This window comes from Camelina sativa, chromosome 19 (genome assembly GCF_000633955.1).
Source record: "Camelina sativa cultivar DH55 chromosome 19, Cs, whole genome shotgun sequence".
Taxonomy (NCBI): Eukaryota; Viridiplantae; Streptophyta; class Magnoliopsida; order Brassicales; family Brassicaceae; genus Camelina; species Camelina sativa.
In genome coordinates this window covers 15413407-15435925 of record NC_025703.1, presented here as the reverse complement: position 1 = coordinate 15435925, position 22519 = coordinate 15413407, and the positions used below count along the sequence as shown (strand labels likewise).

The 22519-nt window shown below is 38.7% G+C and overlaps 2 pseudogenes; both read left to right on the top strand.

Moving 5' to 3' along the window:
* LOC109130989 lies at window positions 6641-13936 on the top strand (annotated as a pseudogene).
* Window positions 15848-17091, top strand: LOC109130840 (annotated as a pseudogene).

The window sequence follows — 22519 nt, the reverse complement described above, 5'->3', positions numbered from 1 at the left end:
GGTACATGCTCGAGTTGTCCTTGTTTTTCCCCATTTTTGGCTCTTTAGCACCTGTTTTCATCCAAAATATGCAAATGCAGAAATGCAACACCCTAAATGCTCTAAAAGTGAATTCCTACAGTAAATGACCTAAAAATGCTAAGTTAGAGGTATGAACAATGCAAAATATGGACAAAAAAGGATGCTAAGAACATGTAAATTAGAGAGTTATCAGGATGGGTGTCGATCGACACCATTGGTGGTGTCGGTCGACACCATTAGTTTCTAGTTCGACCAGATTGATTTAATCGTCGATTTGGGTCGGTTTGGTTTAAGGAAAACCATAGAACCTGTCTACTTAAGTGGGAGAACGACCTAGGTCGTGTTTTGTTGTTGTCTCGCCGCTGAAACAGAGAGAAAAGGAGAGAAAACATTGCTCTTGAGGTTTTGTGAGTTTTTGTGAGATTTCAAGGCTTATTTAGTGAGATCTTGCTCTAGGATTGAAGATCTGAAGTTAGGAAGGTGCTAAAAGCTTGCTAGGAGGGTTGGATTCGTTGTTATTGGTCTGAATCTTCCTGCAAAGATGTGAGTGCATGACCATGACTGATCTAAGCCTGAGATTCCTTTGTTCTTGCTTGTTTGTTGTTGTTTTATGTGTTTTTCTTGCTGGGAATGGTTGGTACAGATTCCTACGGATGTATATGGCTTTGGGTTGGAGTATTGGACAATTTGGTGATGATTGGAAGCGAGATGCGACTCTCGGCTTCGAGCGGTTCGCGATTGCAGAGTCAGTGTCGATCGACACCAGGAGGGTGTCGGTTGACACTAGTGTAGCAGCATCGATCGACATTGTGGGGTAGTGTCGGTCGACACCAAGAGCCAGTGTCGGTCGACACTTGGCTGGTGTCGGTCGACACCTCCTTTCCAGCGAGACGATGTTTGTTTTCCTGGTTTGTATGCTTTGTTTGTTGATTGTTTGGATCATTGGTATCTCACTTGCTTGTGTGTATAGCCCAGTAGATGGGAGGATTGCCTCACTGAGTATTTATTAAATACTCATGCATCTCAATTTGTGTTTGTGGTGCAGGGAAAGGAAAAGTGTNTTCATGCTATTGGATCCTCCTCGATCGTGTTGGGGTTCGGACTTGTTCTTGCAGCTCGATGGCTCCTTCGGGTACATGCTCGAGTTGTCCTTGTTTTTCCCCATTTTTGGCTCTTTAGCACCTGTTTTCATCCAAAATATGCAAATGCAGAAATGCAACACCCTAAATGCTCTAAAAGTGAATTCCTACAGTAAATGACCTAAAAATGCTAAGTTAGAGGTATGAACAATGCAAAATATGGACAAAAAAGGATGCTAAGAACATGTAAATTAGAGAGTTATCAGGATGGGTGTCGATCGACACCATTGGTGGTGTCGGTCGACACCATTAGTTTCTAGTTCGACCAGATTGATTTAATCGTCGATTTGGGTCGGTTTGGTTTAAGGAAAACCATAGAACCTGTCTACTTAAGTGGGAGAACGACCTAGGTCGTGTTTTGTTGTTGTCTCGCCGCTGAAACAGAGAGAAAAGGAGAGAAAACATTGCTCTTGAGGTTTTGTGAGTTTTTGTGAGATTTCAAGGCTTATTTAGTGAGATCTTGCTCTAGGATTGAAGATCTGAAGTTAGGAAGGTGCTAAAAGCTTGCTAGGAGGGTTGGATTCGTTGTTATTGGTCTGAATCTTCCTGCAAAGATGTGAGTGCATGACCATGACTGATCTAAGCCTGAGATTCCTTTGTTCTTGCTTGTTTGTTGTTGTTTTATGTGTTTTTCTTGCTGGGAATGGTTGGTACAGATTCCTACGGATGTATATGGCTTTGGGTTGGAGTATTGGACAATTTGGTGATGATTGGAAGCGAGATGCGACTCTCGGCTTCGAGCGGTTCGCGATTGCAGAGTCAGTGTCGATCGACACCAGGAGGGTGTCGGTTGACACTAGTGTAGCAGCATCGATCGACATTGTGGGGTAGTGTCGGTCGACACCAAGAGCCAGTGTCGGTCGACACTTGGCTGGTGTCGGTCGACACCTCCTTTCCAGCGAGACGATGTTTGTTTTCCTGGTTTGTATGCTTTGTTTGTTGATTGTTTGGATCATTGGTATCTCACTTGCTTGTGTGTATAGCCCAGTAGATGGGAGGATTGCCTCACTGAGTATTTATTAAATACTCATGCATCTCAATTTGTGTTTGTGGTGCAGGGAAAGGANTCGTGTTTTGTTGTTGTCTCGCCGCTGAAACAGAGAGAAAAGGAGAGAAAACATTGCTCTTGAGGTTTTGTGAGTTTTTGTGAGATTTCAAGGCTTATTTAGTGAGATCTTGCTCTAGGATTGAAGATCTGAAGTTAGGAAGGTGCTAAAAGCTTGCTAGGAGGGTTGGATTCGTTGTTATTGGTCTGAATCTTCCTGCAAAGATGTGAGTGCATGACCATGACTGATCTAAGCCTGAGATTCCTTTGTTCTTGCTTGTTTGTTGTTGTTTTATGTGTTTTTCTTGCTGGGAATGGTTGGTACAGATTCCTACGGATGTATATGGCTTTGGGTTGGAGTATTGGACAATTTGGTGATGATTGGAAGCGAGATGCGACTCTCGGCTTCGAGCGGTTCGCGATTGCAGAGTCAGTGTCGATCGACACCAGGAGGGTGTCGGTTGACACTAGTGTAGCAGCATCGATCGACATTGTGGGGTAGTGTCGGTCGACACCAAGAGCCAGTGTCGGTCGACACTTGGCTGGTGTCGGTCGACACCTCCTTTCCAGCGAGACGATGTTTGTTTTCCTGGTTTGTATGCTTTGTTTGTTGATTGTTTGGATCATTGGTATCTCACTTGCTTGTGTGTATAGCCCAGTAGATGGGAGGATTGCCTCACTGAGTATTTATTAAATACTCATGCATCTCAATTTGTGTTTGTGGTGCAGGGAAAGGAAAAGTGTGATCGTGGAATCAAGGCGATAAAGAGGAGGATGTTCTAGGGACTCGATTGGTTGTTGTCTGGCATTGCTAGGTTGCTAGAGTTGAGTCATTAGAACATTTCTAGGTTGTTGGTTTCATGTTTCCTAATGGTTGGTTATTGGATAATTGCTATGTTCTAATATTGGTTATTTATTATTGGATATTTATTTGTTAATGTTATTATTTCTGTTATCCGCTGTTGTGTGATTGTGGTTAGGTGACTAGTGGGTATGGGACCACTAGTTGTAGAATATTATTTAATATTATTATTATTATTTCTTATCTAAAAAAAATGGTCGGGTCGTTTCAATACTTGTGCCCAAAAGAACAGAAAAACAAAGAAAAAATATCTTTGGTTGTGCGGGACAAATGATTTGATAGTGCGATACAGTTGAATTGTGGTATGTGCGAGACGAATGTATTTGTAGGACAAGTGCGATTAATGCAAATTAAGCGGTATAAAATAATGTTTGATTGGCGAAAAACTATTTCCGGTGCGGATTTCTGATGTTTTATTAATAACTAGTATAATTATAAATTTTTATTTTTATTAATAAATAAAATTTTAATTTCTGAAATTTATATACCAAAAATTTATTCGAAATTAAAATTTGATTCGTAAAAATAATATTGCGGTTCACAATTAAAAATTTGGATGGTAAAAAAACAATCTATGCAAAGTACCATTAATAAAAATGTTAGAAAATATGTTAATAATTAGTATAGAAATATATTAATAATTAGTATAGATATAAATTATCTTTTTGTTTTGTTTTGATGAAGAAATATTTACATACATTATGAACTTAATATAACTTAATTATTATGAATATACATATTGCTCTATGAATTAAAAAATACAATCATAAAAAAAGTAAACACAATAAAATAATATCAAAATATATGGTGAATCCTAGTGTTAATATGCTTTCATTGAAACATATTTTATTAAGCATTTAAATTAGTTTTTATAATTTAGTATCTATTAAATCATTTAGAAAATGTATTTTTGTATTAAATCATTTGAACATATATTAAATAAAACTATTATGAATGTATTAAAAAAAGAACTTTAGAGTAATCAAAAAGAATGAACTGTACGTACGTTAGGAAGGAAAAACAACGAGGACACAAACATAGTTTTTTTTTTCTTTGTTAATTTGCCTCTTTTTTATGTAGGTATATTATGTAAAAAATGCAATAAAATTATAGTTTATCCAGTGTGGTCTGAAAACCGCTGCTTAAAGACCATTATTGTTTTGAAAAACGGTCTTTGTTATTATTCACCGGACAATCAACAATTATATTTTTTTTTTAGAAAAACACAAAAAAAATATATATTTTTTTTGATTGGTGTCTTCTATGCGGATTTGGTAAAAAAAAATTGAAACCGTTTTTAACATGCTTCCATTCACAGTCTTAGTTTCACTACCCCAAAACAAATTTCCCTCTGTTTTGCCTTTTATGATTGATTCAACAAATCCCAATGTAGAAAGTTCCAAAGGCTTCATAAACAAAATAATTTTATGAACAAACAATCCATCTTTAATTACTTAATTAATAGCAAATAAAGTGGATCTTATATATTGCTAAACATGAATTGAACAGAAGTATGGAAGGGGTATGGAATCGTGTTGTGCCGGTGAGTAGGATGTGCACTTTCTTTAGTACACCGCTACTAGGATGGCTATATCGGAATCTAGGGGCGGCAGATGATGTAGGCCGATGTTCATGGCCGATCATGTTTGCTATGGGTTTATGGTGTAGGTGGAAGTGGAGATGCGGAAATGTGTTTGGAGTGATTGGGAAATGTAGAGATAGAATAAATTTTGTCAAAGCGCTGGCGAAGGAGGTTAGTCAAGCGCATTGGTTTCGTCAACCGAGGGAGGATAGGATGGCACGGGTTGAGCAAATGATTGCCTAGCGAGCTCCATATGAAAGATGGTTTAAGATTAACACGGAGGGAGCATCACACGGTAACCCAGGCTTGGCCACAGGTGGGGGTGCCTTGAGAGATCATACAGGTAGGTGGTGGGTTTTGTGAAACTCCGATTTTAGGAACATGAGGAAAGGTTTAGAAGAATTGATTTAGCCACCTATGTCACCAAAATGCACTTATCTTTTCGGTCAAGAGTCCTGAGAGAACTCTACTCTAGAGTTAAGCGTGCTTGAGCTGGAGTAGTCTCAGGATGGGTGATCTTCCGGGAAGTGACTGTCGGAATTGTGCGAGTGAAGACAAAACACAGGGAAAGATCATGTGGTGATTGGTAGGGACAGTAACAAGTCTTTAAAACTTTCTGGACGTAGCAAACCGACCGTCAGATATGAATAGGCTCACGGGCCTAGTAAAAGGACTTGAGGTCCATTAAGGAAGGTGGGCTCATGAACTGGGATTGACATAAGGCCCACTAAAAGGTGTTGATCGGAACGTTACAAAGTGGTAATATATATCTAAAGATTACATATGCAGCCACTTTATAACCACTTTGTAACCACTTTATAATATATATCTAAAGATTATCTCCTTGTTCTTCACCAAAAAAAAGTCCTCATTTCTTAGGATTTTTTTCCTTTGATTACGAGTAACCACTTTGTAATATATATCTAAAGATTACATATGCAGCCGTTATAAATCGTTTTACTTCACTTAATGGATCTGTATGAATTAAAACCAAGAAAAAGCAGAACACATTAAGGAAAAAGAAAAAATAAATACTGATTTAGACAAAACAGAGACCTTTGTAAACAAGATATTCATGGTTAAATATTTAGACTTTTGACTTGACTTGATGTATAATATATTTTGTGATAAAAGCTGAAAAGTAATAATCATATATATATATATATCTTCAACACTTTGGAATATACATCATAAGCCATTTTAGGAAATTAATTAGTAACAAAAAAAGGAGATCTTTGAAAAGTTTGACATCATGTGTTGAAAGAAAAAGTTGAATTGTTTAAACTGATTTTGACAAAACTCATACCTTTGCATAGAACATTTCAACTTCATGGTTAAATATTTAGACCTTTGACTTGACCAGCTAGATGAATCATATTTTTGCAAATCTTTGCATTTGCTTGAATATTGTGATAAAAACTGAATTATTTTTTTGTAGTATTACATCATATTTATACATTTATTTCTCAAGCTCTTCCTTTTTGTAATCTCCATTACTGTTCCTTATGATTAGAAAATGGTCAAAGAATGATAATCTTTAAAATAAAAATAAAAATCTAGAAATTTTTTATTTAGACGTTTAAAAATAATGGCTAAAAAGTTTCCTAATTATCAGTTTATCCTTTTTACTTCTCAGTCTAAGAAACAAAAAGGAAATAATGATATAGGGACTAAATCGTAATTAAAGTTAGCTTCCTTTATTTCCATATTAACGAAAAGGAAATAAACAACGGCTATAATTAGTCACTAATCACAGTAATTAAATCAACAAAACTCAAACGAAAGACACAAAAACCCTAACTTTAATGTAAGCAGTTTTATATAAGGCAAGCGAGGATCTCTCATTATCATTTTCTCTCACTTTCTAATCTCTCTCCAATTTCCTTGGGCTTGTGCCTCACGTTTCTGCTCTCAGAAGAAGTATGTGGTCGAATTATCTTTTCCTTTTGTTAAAAGATCTCAGAAGAACTTGAGTCTCCGGTTAGATCACGATGAGAAGTATGTATCACGACGATGTTCATCCGACGACTTCAGGGAAGAATATGTGGTCGAATTTTTTTACGCTGGTGGATGCGGCAAGAAAGCCTTGAGAGAATCTTTTGTCTCTTTCCGAGAAAAACAAGGTCGTCTGTGGTGAAGAGAAGATACCAACAACAAATTCTAAATAGAGCTTCTGAGGCTTCAACGCTCATCGATCTTAATGAGTTCCCTATTGAATATGAGACCGAAGACTCCCAAAACCAACTCCCATGGCTGTCTTCTTCGTGTGTCACCGCCGCTGATTCCGAGACGAAAACCCTACGAAACCCTAGTTCTGAACTTGATAAGAATCATCAAGCGTATTACCGGAAGAAGAAGTCAGCGGAGCTAAAGGGATAGAAGACTCGAGAAGAAACGGAAGATTTGCGGTTAGAAGTTGGGATGAGTATATTAGCCGTTGTGAAGGCTGTTCTTATTTTCTTATGTTAATTCTGAGTTTGTTATTCTCAAGTGATGTGCTTGAGTACTTGAGTGTTGTGCTCAAGACTGATCAATGTTGATCACGCTTTCTCAGATTTAACTTCTCTCTCTCTTTGAATCTGTAATTCTCTACTATGTTACTTTCTCCCAGTTTCTAATTGAATCCAAAAGTATTATTCAGTTCTACAGATAGAGTATCTAGAATCTATAGAAGTTGGGATGAGTATATTAGCCGTTGTGAAGGCTGTTCTTATTTTCTTATGTTAATTCTGAGTTTGTTATTCTCAAGTGATGTGCTTGAGTACTTGAGTGTTGTGCTCAAGACTGATCAATGTTGATCACGCTTTCTCAGATTTAACTTCTCTCTCTCTTTGAATCTGTAATTCTCTACTATGTTACTTTCTCCCAGTTTCTAATTGAATCCAAAAGTATTATTCAGTTCTACAGATAGAGTATCTAGAATCTATAGAAGTTGGGATGAGTATATTAGCCGTTGTGAAGGCTGTTCTTATTTTCTTATGTTAATTCTGAGTTTGTTATTCTCAAGTGATGTGCTTGAGTACTTGAGTGTTGTGCTCAAGACTGATCAATGTTGATCACGCTTTCTCAGATTTAACTTCTCTCTCTCTTTGAATCTGTAATTCTCTACTATGTTACTTTCTCCCAGTTTCTAATTGAATCCAAAAGTATTATTCAGTTCTACAGATAGAGTATCTAGAATCTATAGAAGTTGGGATGAGTATATTAGCCGTTGTGAAGGCTGTTCTTATTTTCTTATGTTAATTCTGAGTTTGTTATTCTCAAGTGATGTGCTTGAGTACTTGAGTGTTGTGCTCAAGACTGATCAATGTTGATCACGCTTTCTCAGATTTAACTTCTCTCTCTCTTTGAATCTGTAATTCTCTACTATGTTACTTTCTCCCAGTTTCTAATTGAATCCAAAAGTATTATTCAGTTCTACAGATAGAGTATCTAGAATCTATAGAAGTTGGGATGAGTATATTAGCCGTTGTGAAGGCTGTTCTTATTTTCTTATGTTAATTCTGAGTTTGTTATTCTCAAGTGATGTGCTTGAGTACTTGAGTGTTGTGCTCAAGACTGATCAATGTTGATCACGCTTTCTCAGATTTAACTTCTCTCTCTCTTTGAATCTGTAATTCTCTACTATGTTACTTTCTCCCAGTTTCTAATTGAATCCAAAAGTATTATTCAGTTCTACAGATAGAGTATCTAGAATCTATCATTGGTGCGGCGATACTGGATTGTTCAGATCGCGATGGCGGAAATGAGTGAATCGGAGCTGATGGAGACGGCGAACCGCAGGATAATCCGGCGGAGACTCTCATCAACTTTTTACGCGGCTGATATTATCGATTGGTTCAATCAAAGGTGGAGCATGACGACAAACTCCAATCGCTTGATGCGACTCTTCAATCTGTGCTGAGTTCTTTAGCGCGAGTCGAGACTCAGCTGGGAAAACGACAGGAGCAACCGAAATCTTCTTCACCGCCACCACAAGTACCAAATTCTTCTGATCCTTATCCACGTAATTGCGATGATCGGAATCTACCTTTGGAGAATATATCTAGACTGCTGTGTAAGATCGACATGCCGGTTTTTGATGGATCACAAGTGTATGAATGGTTATCGAAGGTAGAGAGATTCTTTTGTGTTGGTCGTTACTCTGATTTTGATAAATTGGATATGGTAGCTTTAAGCCTTGAAGGTGATGTTCTGAAATGGTTCAATTGGGAGATGTATCGCAGAGAGTTCCGTTCTTGGCATGAGTTTAAGCAGTGGTTATTTTTACGTTTTGGAGAATCTATAGAAGCTGATCCTGGTAATTGGTTGTTCGCAATTAAGCAAACTGGAAAGGTGGCAGCTTATGTTACTGAGTTTGAAGATTTATCTGCTCAGGTTCCTGGTTTGGATGACTCACACTTGGAGAAGATCTTTTACAACAGGAAATGAAGGAGGTGATTAAAATGAAGGAGCCTCAAGGAATTGAGCATCAAAAACCTGCAATATTACGCATGGAATCAAGCTCACTTTGTCAATTGATTAGTGAGAAGGAGAACAGAGCCCCGATGCACATCAAACCGTTTGTGTCTCGACCTCCTAACACTTTTCAAACTACTAAATTGTTGCTGTTGACGGGTGGAACAAATCAGGCGGTACAACTGGCTGCAAATGTGAAACAGGTAACACAACCACGTCAACGTCATACTTCTGAGGAACTAGATGCAATGAGAAGCAAGGGTATTTGTTTTAAATGTAAGGGGAAGTATTCTCGTGGTCACATCTGTCCCCTGAAGGAGTTACAAATATTGACTGTTGTGGATGGTTTAGAATTGGAAGTGATGGTTGAGGAGATACAGACCGATGATATTGAGAATATAGTTCAGACTCCAGAAGTGAGATGCTTATCTCTTAACTCTTTTCTAGGTCTCCATTCTCCAAGAACAACAAAAATGGTAGGCCTTATTGGCAAGTGTCGTGTTGTGGTACTGTTAGACTTCGTAGCTTCGCATAATTTCATAACGCCATCAGTAGTTAACAAAACCAAACTCAAAACTCATGCAGCAGGAAGTTTGGAGGTGTTGTTGGAAAACAGTGCATCGGTGCATGGCTCTAGTGTCTGCAAGCGGGTCCAATTTCAACTAGGTGGTGAGCAGTTTGAGAGTGACTTTATTTCACTTGAAGTTGGAGGAGTGGATATCATTTTGGGAGTGCAGTGGTTAGAAACACTAGGCAAGTGTGAAGTGGATTGGAAATTGCAAGAGTGGACTTTCATGTACAAAGGCAAGAGAGTAACCCTATGGGGAGATCCCTCTTTACACGGTCCTCCTCTGTCTAGGAAGACTCTCGAAGCTCTTGTCCAGAAATGCTTTGTACAAGAACCTACAATTGAACTCCACTCAGCACAACTCTCCACCTCTACTTTGGTTGTGGAGCCTGCTATCGTTGAGGTTCTCGAGAACTTTACTGCGTTATTTGCATTACCTGTTGGGTTATTACCGTTTAGAGGACAAGAACATAGCATCACTCTCAAGCCAGGAGTCCAGTCTATTATTGTTCGTCCCTACAGGTATCCTCATGCTACAAAAGAAGTGATGGAGAGTATGGTAGAAAAAATGTTATCATCAGGGATCATCCGGGTCAGCAATAGTCCGTTTTCTAGTCCGGTTTTGTTGGTTAAAAAGAAAGACTCTTCATGGAGATTCTGCGTGGACTATCGCACTCTGAATAGAGCCACTATTCCGGATAAATTTCCCATTCCAGTTATAGATCAGTTTCTCGATGAGTTACATGGAGCTTTGATGTTTTCAAAGATAGACTTGTGTTCTGGCTATCACCAAATACGGATGGAGGAAGATGTTATGAAAACTGCTTTTCGCACTTTAGAAGGCCATTACGAGTTTCTAGTGATGCCTTTCGGTCTCACTAATGCCCCAGCTACATTTCAGGCTTTGATGAACAAGGTATTCAAACCTTACTTGAGGAAATTCGTGGTGGTATTTTTTGATGACATTTTGGTGCATAACAGCACTTTGGAGGATCACGTACACCATTTGAGTTTGGTGTTGCAACTGTTAAAGGATAATGTGTTGTTTGCTAATCAAAAGAAATGTGTATTTGGTGCTCAACAAGTGGAGTATTTGGGCCATGTGATATCTAAGGAAGGAGTAGCCACAGACACGGTGAAGACAGAGGCCATGTTGCAATGGCCGGTTCTTATCAATATTAAACAATTGCGTGGGTTTTTATGTCTGACAGGATATTATCAAAAGTTTGTTCACAACTATGGTACTTTGGCAAGACCATTGACGGATTTATTGAAGAAGGATGACTTCCATTGTAATACGTTGGCTCAATAAGCATTTGAGAACCTGAAGCAAGCAATGTCCAAGGTCCCAGTGCTTGGGCTACCAGATTTTAGTCAGACTTTTGTAGTGGAGGCTGATGCTTCGGGAACCGGTGTAGGGGCAGTACTTACACAGAACAAGCGTCCACTAGCTTATTTTAGCCACGGTTTAACAGCAAGGGAGCAATTAAAACCAGCTTATGAGCGCGAACTGATGGCTATTGTGATGGCGGTATTGAAATGGAAGCATTATCTCTTGGGAAGGAAATTTGAAGTCCACACGGATCAGAGAAGACTGAAATCTTTGTTGGAACAGAAGGAAGTGAACATGGAGTACCAACGCTGGTTAACTAAGCTGCTAGGCTTTGATATGGATATTGTGTATAAACCTGGTGTGGAAAATAAGGTAGCTGATGGGTTATCAAGGATTCCTCATCCAATTTCTGCATCTTTAATGGCTTTATTTGCTCCAGAGGTGATTCAGTTACATGATCTTTATAAAGAAATTGATTCAGATACAGCCATTCAGACCTTGATGAAACATGTGAGATCTGGTACTGGTCGTCCACAGTACCACATCGTGGAAGGGAAACTATGGTATAAACGACGGTTAGTGATTTTTAAATCTTCTAAGTTTATTCCACTAATCTTCCACGAGTTTCACAATAGCAAGGTAGGAGGTCATATGGGTATATTAAAAACACTTAAACGGATTCACTCACGATTTCATTAGGAGGGTATGTACAAAGACGTGAAGAAGTATGTCTCTGAGTGTTCCATTTGCCAAACTCACAAGTATTCTACTCTAGCTCCAGCAGGCTTATTCCAACCACTACCGATTCCAACAGCTCTTTGGGAGGATGTTTCCTTGGATTTCATTGAGGGGTTACCGACTTCAGGTGGTATCAATGTTATCTTGGTGGTGGTGGACCGTTTTAGTAAAGATGCGCAATTCTTGGGGTTAAAACATCTGTTTAAAGCACTTGATGTGGCACAAAAGTTTGTGTCTGAAATTGTTAAGCTCCATGGTTTTACCATATCCATTGTTTCGGATCGAGATCGAGTGTTCGTGGGAAGCGTTTGGAAGGAGTTGTTCAGGTTGGCAGGCACTAAATTGAAGTTTAGTATGGCGTACCATCCCCAAACTGACGGTCAGACGGAGGTCCTGAACCGTTGTTTGGAGACGTATCTACGCTGCTTTGCCTCAAGCCATCCGAAGACATGGTTTAAATATTTAGCCTGGGCAGAGTATTCTTACAACATGGCTTATCATACGGCGATTCAGACCACTCCATTTAAGGTGATGTATGGGCGTGATCCACCTTCCTTGTTGTCCTTTGAACAGGGCTCTACTAATAACTGGGAGTTGGAGGTTCAGCTTCGGGAAAGGGATCTTATGTTATCTCATATTAGGCAAAACCTTGAGCGTGCTCAGGATCTGATGAAGAAACAGGCCGATAAACACAGACGCGAGGTGGTGTTTTCAGTAGGTGACTGGGTTTATCTCAAACTTCAGCCTTACCGTCAGCTGTCGGTGATCAAGCGCTCGTGTCAAAAGCTTGCAGCGAAGTATTTTGGTCTATTTTTGATCTTGGAGCGCATTGGAGTGGTGGCTTATCGATTACAATTACCGACTACAGCTAAGATTCACAATGCCTTTCATGTGTCTCAGCTAAAGTCGGTGATTGGCGATCATGAGAAGGTACAATACTCTGACCCGCCTGAATTGGTAAAGGATGAGTTCTTGTTTCCAGAGAAAATTGTAGATGTGCGTTTTACTGCTACTGGAGCTTGGGAATTCTTGGTCCACAGGTTTGATAGGCCGTCGACAGAAGACTCGTGGTTGTTATCAAAGGACTTTGTCCAGATGTTTCCGCAGTTCACGCTTGAGGACAAGCTGTTTCTCCGGGGGGAAGTATTGATAAGAATCATCAAGCTTATTACTGGAAGAAGAAGTCAATTGCCACGTCAGCTGGCGAGTCAACGGAGCTAAAGGGATAGAAGACTCGAGAAGAAACGGAAGATTTGCGGTTAGAAGTTGGGATGAGTATATTAGTCGTTGTGAAGGTTGTTCTTATTTTCTTATGTTAATTCTGAGTTTGTTATTCTCAAGTGATGTGCTTGAGTACTTGAGTGTTGTGCTCAAGACTGATCAATGTTGATCACGCTTTCTCAGATTTAACTTCTCTCTCTCTTTGAATCTGTAATTCTCTACTATGTTACTTTCTCCCAGTTTCTAATTGAATCCAAAAGTATTATTCAGTTCTACAGATAGAGTATCTAGAATCTATCAGAACTCTTACTCTTGGATTATTACAAAATGGCTGAGTCCGCGAAGATGGAGATGATCAAAGACTCACTAAACCCTAATTCCCCATGTTCCGATCTGTCTTTGTGCTTAGTACCGGGGAGCACAAACCGCAAGAGACGTGCCGTGAAAGAGAGAAAGCGTACTGGTGGATACAAGAAAGCAAAGGGTGCTCCATTATCACCGACGGCGAGAGACATGCCTGAGTGGCTTGTCAAGGCGATGTGAGATATGAACGGAGCCAGAGACGCTAAACTGATCTTTGAGAAGACTCTGTTCTTGACTGATGTAAACCCAATACAGAACCGTCTCTCAATGCCTTACAACAACTTACACCGAAACGACTTCTTGACGCCTGTGGAGTCGAGAATCATAGACGAAGACATCAACCACAATAAGAAGATTGGAGTGGGAGCGATTCTCGTGGATCAGTGGTCTATAAAGTGGGGTGTCATGTTGAAGAGATGGGAGATGAAGAAAGATTCAGGTAAAGGAAGCGGGAATTACAATTTGATTTGTGGGTGGAACAACATCGTTGAGGCTAACAGATTGAAAGAGGGAGACAACATCAGTCTTTGGTCGTTCAGGTGCTGTGGAATCCTCTGTTTTGCCATGGAACATAATAGCTCTTCCCTTGCTCTCTGTCTCTGCTAAGTGTCTTGTGTGTGAGTTGAGACTATAACTCGCACAGAGATCTGATTTCAAGAAATTCTGGAGGTTTAGTAATTTCTTAGAACTAGGGTTTTAGGAGGGTTGTAATCTATTAGTAACTATTGGTAACTTGTTCCTTCTAATATATATCATGGTTTTTACAGTTTTTAACCATGATATAAGTGTGCTTTTTGAGTCTTTTGATTTGTTTTCTAGGGTGTTTTAGAGTGTTTACAGGTTTTCTAGGACTTTAGAACGGATGGAGCGAAATAAAGTAATTTGGATCGTTTCGGAGCATTTAACCAAACAAAATCAACTTGGAATCAATTCAGTATGAGAGTGTCGATCGACACCACCTTAGGGTCGGTCGACACCCAGTTTAGCCGACGAAAGAGTCAAGTTTTGGAAGTTTTACAAATTTTTCCGAAATCTTCCACAATTGTAACACAAGTGACTTACAAGTTTTAGGACATATATACATTGTTTTTGGGTTTTACAAACCCTGAAGTTTTATTCTATCAGCTTTTATTGTTTGAGAGATATTGAGAGCTTTGGAAGAGAGAGATCTGAACTCCTTTGTAAAGAGAAGAATTTCTAAACTCCTTTATTACTTTTAAAATCAATTGCTTATTATTCATAATTATGTTTTGTTCTTCATTGAATATGTCTTAGTAGTTTGCTTGTTAGGTTCAGGGTTTTTCACATGGATTTTATGAATTATTAGATCTGTTTATTTATGATTCATTATCTTTTTAGATCTTCATCATAGGTTGTTCTTCATATTAATTCTTGATTGATCACCTAGAATTAATACTTTAGGAAAATTAATTGATATGAGAATATAATAGATTTTCCTGATAAAACCTTTTGATGAGCAAAATTACTTCTTACAAAGAAATTTGATTTAGTAATTTTGTAAACAATCTAAACCTGTTTTCAAAGCTGATTTTTAACCTAGAATTTTACAAAGAGATTTGGATTTTCGGGTTTTAAACTTAGATAATATTTGCAGTGAGAACTGATTTATTTTACAGAAGAGTTTAGAGTTCTAGATCTGAGCTTAATTGCTTGAATTCTATTTATTTATTGATTTAATATTTTGTAATTTCTTGAAAAATTTCCTAGGCCTAGCTTTTTAATCCCTTGAATTTTCACAAGCTTTTATTTAATATTTTGCATTGTTTATTTTAATGCAAATTAATTTGTTTTGCTTAATTAGAAAACTCTATAATTAATTGTGTAGACTTGAGTCGTTGTGGTATTCGACCACTAAGTACTACAGTGATCTCTTAATTTGAGAGAGTAGCTCTAGGGTTTAATTTGAGCATATCAAATTTTGGCGTTGTTGCCGGGGACTCTTTGATCTACCATTAGATTTGAGTTTTTAATTTCGTCTAAATTTTTATTTTTGTATTCAACTTACACGCTTTTGTTTCTTTTCTCTTGTGTGTTTCAGGTACATGCCTAATAAGCCTAATACAAGTAGCAACAAAACTGGTCCAGTTGTGAAGCTTACAATCCAAGAGTTGGAAAAACTTGAGCGTGAAAACCGAAAAGCAGCCAAATTAGTAAATATGGTCAATCTAATCATTCTGAAATTTGATGAGGCTGGTGCCTTGAGAGATCAAGAGGGCCACTTGTGCAATGAGCAGGGCCAAAAGATGGATGTATAAGGCAACATGATTGCTGAAATCATTGTCGGAGATGAGCAGGTCGACGGTGTCGACCGACGCCAACAGAGTGTCGATCGACACCCACCTCCAGCAGACGTACGTGGAACTGCCAACCACGTCCAGAACCCGGTTCGAAGACAAGATCAACCCCAAGACTTTATTAGGACCATTGCAGATTTCAACAGAGCTGATTTGATGTATGAAAACAGCTCTGCAATTGTTCCACCTCCATTTCCAAGGAATGAATTTTGAGCTGAAGCCTGCATACTTCCAGCTAGTTGGGCAGAAACCTTTCTCAAACCTGCCAAATGGGAAGCCTCTGGATCATATTGAACATTTTGAGGATCTGGTGACCAGTATTAAGGCCAATGGGGTGACTGAAGATTACATCTACTGCAAGCACTTTCCATACTCACTTTCCAACACTCAATTCTTCCAGTATTGATAAGAATCATCAAGCTTATTACTGGAAGAAGAAGTCAATTGCCACGTCAGCTGGCGAGTCAACGGAGCTAAAGGGATAGAAGACTCGAGAAGAAACGGAAGATTTGCGGTTAGAAGTTGGGATGAGTATATTAGTCGTTGTGAAGGTTGTTCTTATTTTCTTATGTTAATTCTGAGTTTGTTATTCTCAAGTGATGTGCTTGAGTACTTGAGTGTTGTGCTCAAGACTGATCAATGTTGATCACGCTTTCTCAGATTTAACTTCTCTCTCTCTTTGAATCTGTAATTCTCTACTATGTTACTTTCTCCCAGTTTCTAATTGAATCCAAAAGTATTATTCAGTTCTACAGATAGAGTATCTAGAATCTATCAGAACTCTTACTCTTGGATTATTACAAAATGGCTGAGTCCGCGAAGATGGAGATGATCAAAGACTCACTAAACCCTAATTCCCCATGTTCCGATCTGTCTTTGTGCTTAGTACCGGGGAGCACAAACCGCAAGAGACGTGCCGTGAAAGAGAGAAAGCGTACTGGTGGATACAAGAAAGCAAAGGGTGCTCCATTATCACCGACGGCGAGAGACATGCCTGAGTGGCTTGTCAAGGCGATGTGAGATATGAACGGAGCCAGAGACGCTAAACTGATCTTTGAGAAGACTCTGTTCTTGACTGATGTAAACCCAATACAGAACCGTCTCTCAATGCCTTACAACAACTTACACCGAAACGACTTCTTGACGCCTGTGGAGTCGAGAATCATAGACGAAGACATCAACCACAATAAGAAGATTGGAGTGGGAGCGATTCTCGTGGATCAGTGGTCTATAAAGTGGGGTGTCATGTTGAAGAGATGGGAGATGAAGAAAGATTCAGGTAAAGGAAGCGGGAATTACAATTTGATTTGTGGGTGGAACAACATCGTTGAGGCTAACAGATTGAAAGAGGGAGACAACATCAGTCTTTGGTCGTTCAGGTGCTGTGGAATCCTCTGTTTTGCCATGGAACATAATAGCTCTTCCCTTGCTCTCTGTCTCTGCTAAGTGTCTTGTGTGTGAGTTGAGACTATAACTCGCACAGAGATCTGATTTCAAGAAATTCTGGAGGTTTAGTAATTTCTTAGAACTAGGGTTTTAGGAGGGTTGTAATCTATTAGTAACTATTGGTAACTTGTTCCTTCTAATATATATCATGGTTTTTACAGTTTTTAACCATGATATAAGTGTGCTTTTTGAGTCTTTTGATTTGTTTTCTAGGGTGTTTTAGAGTGTTTACAGGTTTTCTAGGACTTTAGAACGGATGGAGCGAAATAAAGTAATTTGGATCGTTTCGGAGCATTTAACCAAACAAAATCAACTTGGAATCAATTCAGTATGAGAGTGTCGATCGACACCACCTTAGGGTCGGTCGACACCCAGTTTAGCCGACGAAAGAGTCAAGTTTTGGAAGTTTTACAAATTTTTCCGAAATCTTCCACAATTGTAACACAAGTGACTTACAAGTTTTAGGACATATATACATTGTTTTTGGGTTTTACAAACCCTGAAGTTTTATTCTATCAGCTTTTATTGTTTGAGAGATATTGAGAGCTTTGGAAGAGAGAGATCTGAACTCCTTTGTAAAGAGAAGAATTTCTAAACTCCTTTATTACTTTTAAAATCAATTGCTTATTATTCATAATTATGTTTTGTTCTTCATTGAATATGTCTTAGTAGTTTGCTTGTTAGGTTCAGGGTTTTTCACATGGATTTTATGAATTATTAGATCTGTTTATTTATGATTCATTATCTTTTTAGATCTTCATCATAGGTTGTTCTTCATATTAATTCTTGATTGATCACCTAGAATTAATACTTTAGGAAAATTAATTGATATGAGAATATAATAGATTTTCCTGATAAAACCTTTTGATGAGCAAAATTACTTCTTACAAAGAAATTTGATTTAGTAATTTTGTAAACAATCTAAACCTGTTTTCAAAGCTGATTTTTAACCTAGAATTTTACAAAGAGATTTGGATTTTCGGGTTTTAAACTTAGATAATATTTGCAGTGAGAACTGATTTATTTTACAGAAGAGTTTAGAGTTCTAGATCTGAGCTTAATTGCTTGAATTCTATTTATTTATTGATTTAATATTTTGTAATTTCTTGAAAAATTTCCTAGGCCTAGCTTTTTAATCCCTTGAATTTTCACAAGCTTTTATTTAATATTTTGCATTGTTTATTTTAATGCAAATTAATTTGTTTTGCTTAATTAGAAAACTCTATAATTAATTGTGTAGACTTGAGTCGTTGTGGTATTCGACCACTAAGTACTACAGTGATCTCTTAATTTGAGAGAGTAGCTCTAGGGTTTAATTTGAGCATATCAAATTTTGGCGTTGTTGCCGGGGACTCTTTGATCTACCATTAGATTTGAGTTTTTAATTTCGTCTAAATTTTTATTTTTGTATTCAACTTACACGCTTTTGTTTCTTTTCTCTTGTGTGTTTCAGGTACATGCCTAATAAGCCTAATACAAGTAGCAACAAAACTGGTCCAGTTGTGAAGCTTACAATCCAAGAGTTGGAAAAACTTGAGCGTGAAAACCGAAAAGCAGCCAAATTAGTAAATATGGTCAATCTAATCATTCTGAAATTTGATGAGGCTGGTGCCTTGAGAGATCAAGAGGGCCACTTGTGCAATGAGCAGGGCCAAAAGATGGATGTATAAGGCAACATGATTGCTGAAATCATTGTCGGAGATGAGCAGGTCGACGGTGTCGACCGACGCCAACAGAGTGTCGATCGACACCCACCTCCAGCAGACGTACGTGGAACTGCCAACCACGTCCAGAACCCGGTTCGAAGACAAGATCAACCCCAAGACTTTATTAGGACCATTGCAGATTTCAACAGAGCTGATTTGATGTATGAAAACAGCTCTGCAATTGTTCCACCTCCATTTCCAAGGAATGAATTTTGAGCTGAAGCCTGCATACTTCCAGCTAGTTGGGCAGAAACCTTTCTCAAACCTGCCAAATGGGAAGCCTCTGGATCATATTGAACATTTTGAGGATCTGGTGACCAGTATTAAGGCCAATGGGGTGACTGAAGATTACATCTACTGCAAGCACTTTCCATACTCACTTGCAGGAGAAGCATCTCAATGGTTGAAGCAGTTGCCATCCGGTTCATTGACAAATTGGTAAGACATCAAGGTGGCTTTCCTGAACTATTTCTATGATGATGCAATGTCTGATGAGCTGAGAGTCAAGCTGTCCTCCTTCAAGCAAAGACCAGATGAAGCTTTCAAGGCAGCTTGGGTGAGATTCAAAGCTTATCAGAAGGACTGTCCACACCATGGTTTCTCAAAGGTACAACTGCTAAGTATCTTCTTCAGAGGATGTGACTCGGAGTATCAGTTAGCCTTGGATGCTGCAAGCCATGGAAATTTCAAGACAAGATATCCAGAAGAAGCTGAGAAGTTGATTGAGAATCTGGCCTCCAGCAACAGCACTAAGAGAGCCGATGTTGAAAGGAAGAGATTGCATGGAGGATTTGATTCAAACCAGCTAGCTTATGTTAATGCCAAGCTGGATTCGGTGCACAATCTTCTTGTGGGTAAGAAATCGGTTCAATTTGGTGTTGAAGTTGAGACATTTGAGCCACAACCTGAGACAAGGAATGAAGAAGCAAATGTTAACTTTGTATATGGTAATCAGGGTCAGAGATTCGGTAATCAGCAAAGCAACAAGCCTTACAGTAGGAACTCTTCAGGCTACACTCCCAAACCGGATTACCAGAAGCAGCAACAGAACAACGGTTATACAAGAACCTATGGGAAGTCATCCTATCAGTTCCCGCCTCCATAGAATCCTTCAGAGAGTATAATGGAGGCCATGTTTGAGCAGCTTCTTCAGGTTCAGGAGCAGTTAACTGTGACATTCAATGGGAAGATTGATAATGTCTACAATGAGCTTACTGGAAAAATTGATGCATTGAATATTCATGTTAAGAAGCTGGAGAGTCAAGTTGCACAGACTGTTGGGTCTGTCAAACGACAAGAGGATTTTCTTCCATGAAGAACTGAGTCAAACCCCAAGCATGCTTGCAATGCGATATCAGTGGGAGATGAAGATGATGGTGAAATTTCTTCTGCAGAACAGGGTCAGAAATCGACAAATCTCTCGACTCCAGATGATGTTGTCGATCGACACCACCTGGGTGTCGATCGACACTCATCTCAGACAGAATCTGAAGTTACAATATCTCCGGTTTCAGTAGCTGCTGATAGAGTGTATAAGCCTAAGGTCCCTTTTCCTAAGCCAAGAAGGTCTAAACAGGAGATTGAAGAAGCTAGGTGCAAAGCTATGCTGGATAAGGTGATGATAGAGATACCTTTGATTGATGCAGTCAAGTTTTCTCCTAGGATTAAGCGATATGTGAAGAGAATGGTATCAAATGGTTTGAGCCCTGAGGAAGGAGCTTTGCTAACTAAGGATGTCAGTGCGATTCTGTTTAAGCAGTCTTCACAGAGGAAGAAGAAAAAGAAGCAAGCGGTTGTTGTATCTAAGAAAGTGAGTGCAGTAATTCAGTGTAGGACTGCTAAGAAGTTACCAGATCCTAGAAGCTTTGTACTTGATTTCTCAGAACGGTTTGCTCACTCTCTTTGCGATATTGGCTCTAGTATTAACTTGATGCCACATTTTGTTGCTGTGAGACCTAGAATGACAGAATTCAAGCCAACTAAGATATCTCTTATCTTAGCTGACAGATCCCAGAGAATTTATGAAGGTGTCTTAGAGGATATTCCAATTAAGATTGGAAATTTCATGATTTCCACTGACTTTGTGGTGCTGAAATATGATAAAGAACCTAAAGATGCTCTCATCTTAGGAAGATCTTTCTTGGCTACAGTTGGTGCCATCATAGATGTGCAGAAGGACACATAACACTGAATGTGGAAGGTTTGAGTATGAACTTTGAGATGGATAAGCTGAGGAGAGCTCCTATTATTGATGGGCAGAATTTTTCTGTTGAGAAAGTTTCTGCTATTCGAGCATCAGGCTCAGTGTCGATCGACACCACCTCTGTGTCGGTCGACACCCCTCCACATTCGACCCCAGCCTTGTCCAACACTGATGCTCCAAGTCATAAAGCTGTTCCCAAACAGAAGATTCACCCCACCACACTTTAGAGTACTCAGGTAAGGCCAAGGTCTACTTCTTCTTTATCCAAACTTCCTCCTATCATCAATAAGACCGTCAAGGGAAATAAAAAAAGAGCAACCATGCCCAATTCTCGCCCTGGTCCTGTTCCTCGTGTCCTTGGTAGACCTCATTCATCCACTGCTTATACACCACCTTGGATGATGAGACATTCTTCTCAGAAGCATTCAATGCCACGTTCTGGTCCGCCAAACGCCTGAGCTTCGACACAGTCAAGCTAATGACTTAAAACAAGTGATTGATGGGAGGCAACACACTGGTAGGAACTAATTATCTTTCAATTTTTCTTTTAGGATTACTAACTTATTGATATTTGGTTTTGAGTTTTATTGTTTCAGAANAAAAAAAAAAAAAAAGAACACAGATGGAAAAGTTTCGGACATCATTGATCAAGGAGGAGCATCGACCGACGCTACCTGGGCATCAGTCGACACCAGTTGGTAACCCGAGAACTGTTCAAATTTTTCATATAACTTTCCATACATTTTTGTTCCATTTTGCTTTCCTCTTACTTGAAAACATTGGAGACAGTGCTGTTTAAGTCTGGGGGAGGTTAATACTAACTACTAACATTAGTTTTTGTTTTTAGTGTGTCAAAACCGTATTTTTGTTTTTATTGAGTCAAATTTTTCAAAATTATGTTGGGAACTATGATTTTTATTTTTAGTGTATTGCCTTGGCTGATCAATGCTGCAGATTGAATTCACAAATCCGACTAATGAAAAATCCAATGGCTGACCAGTAAACCAGAGACATCCAAATTTCCAACAGAATCCATAAAAGTCTGAGGTAACTTCTGCACTTTTCTTTTTAACTCAGCAAGGAGATTGACGTTCATAGAGCTTGACTCCGTGTTCATACCTGACAAGTAATATTTCAAAAGAAAATAGTACTCCTCTCCCTTACTCAAGTTTAAAAGCTTTTCCAGAGATCTTTGTTTAAAAAAAAAGATAGAAAAAAGATAGAGAATAAAAGATGAGATGATTTTGATCAGTTTAGAGAGATAGATAAATTACATGTGACTTCATTCTTCTATTCTTGAGTCAAATGATCACACAAAGTCTGGAAACGAGGGGTAGGTAAATGACCGATGACCCCATTATTCGCGTACACCTTTGAATCAAAAAGTCAGTAAAAAAAAACAGCAAAGCAAAGCTCAAAGGAAGATAAGATAGAATAAGTCTGGGGAGAGAAAGAGTACCACATCTTGTAAAAGTTATATCTTGCTTGTTATGGTATAGTAAGGGAATGAGTCTAGAAG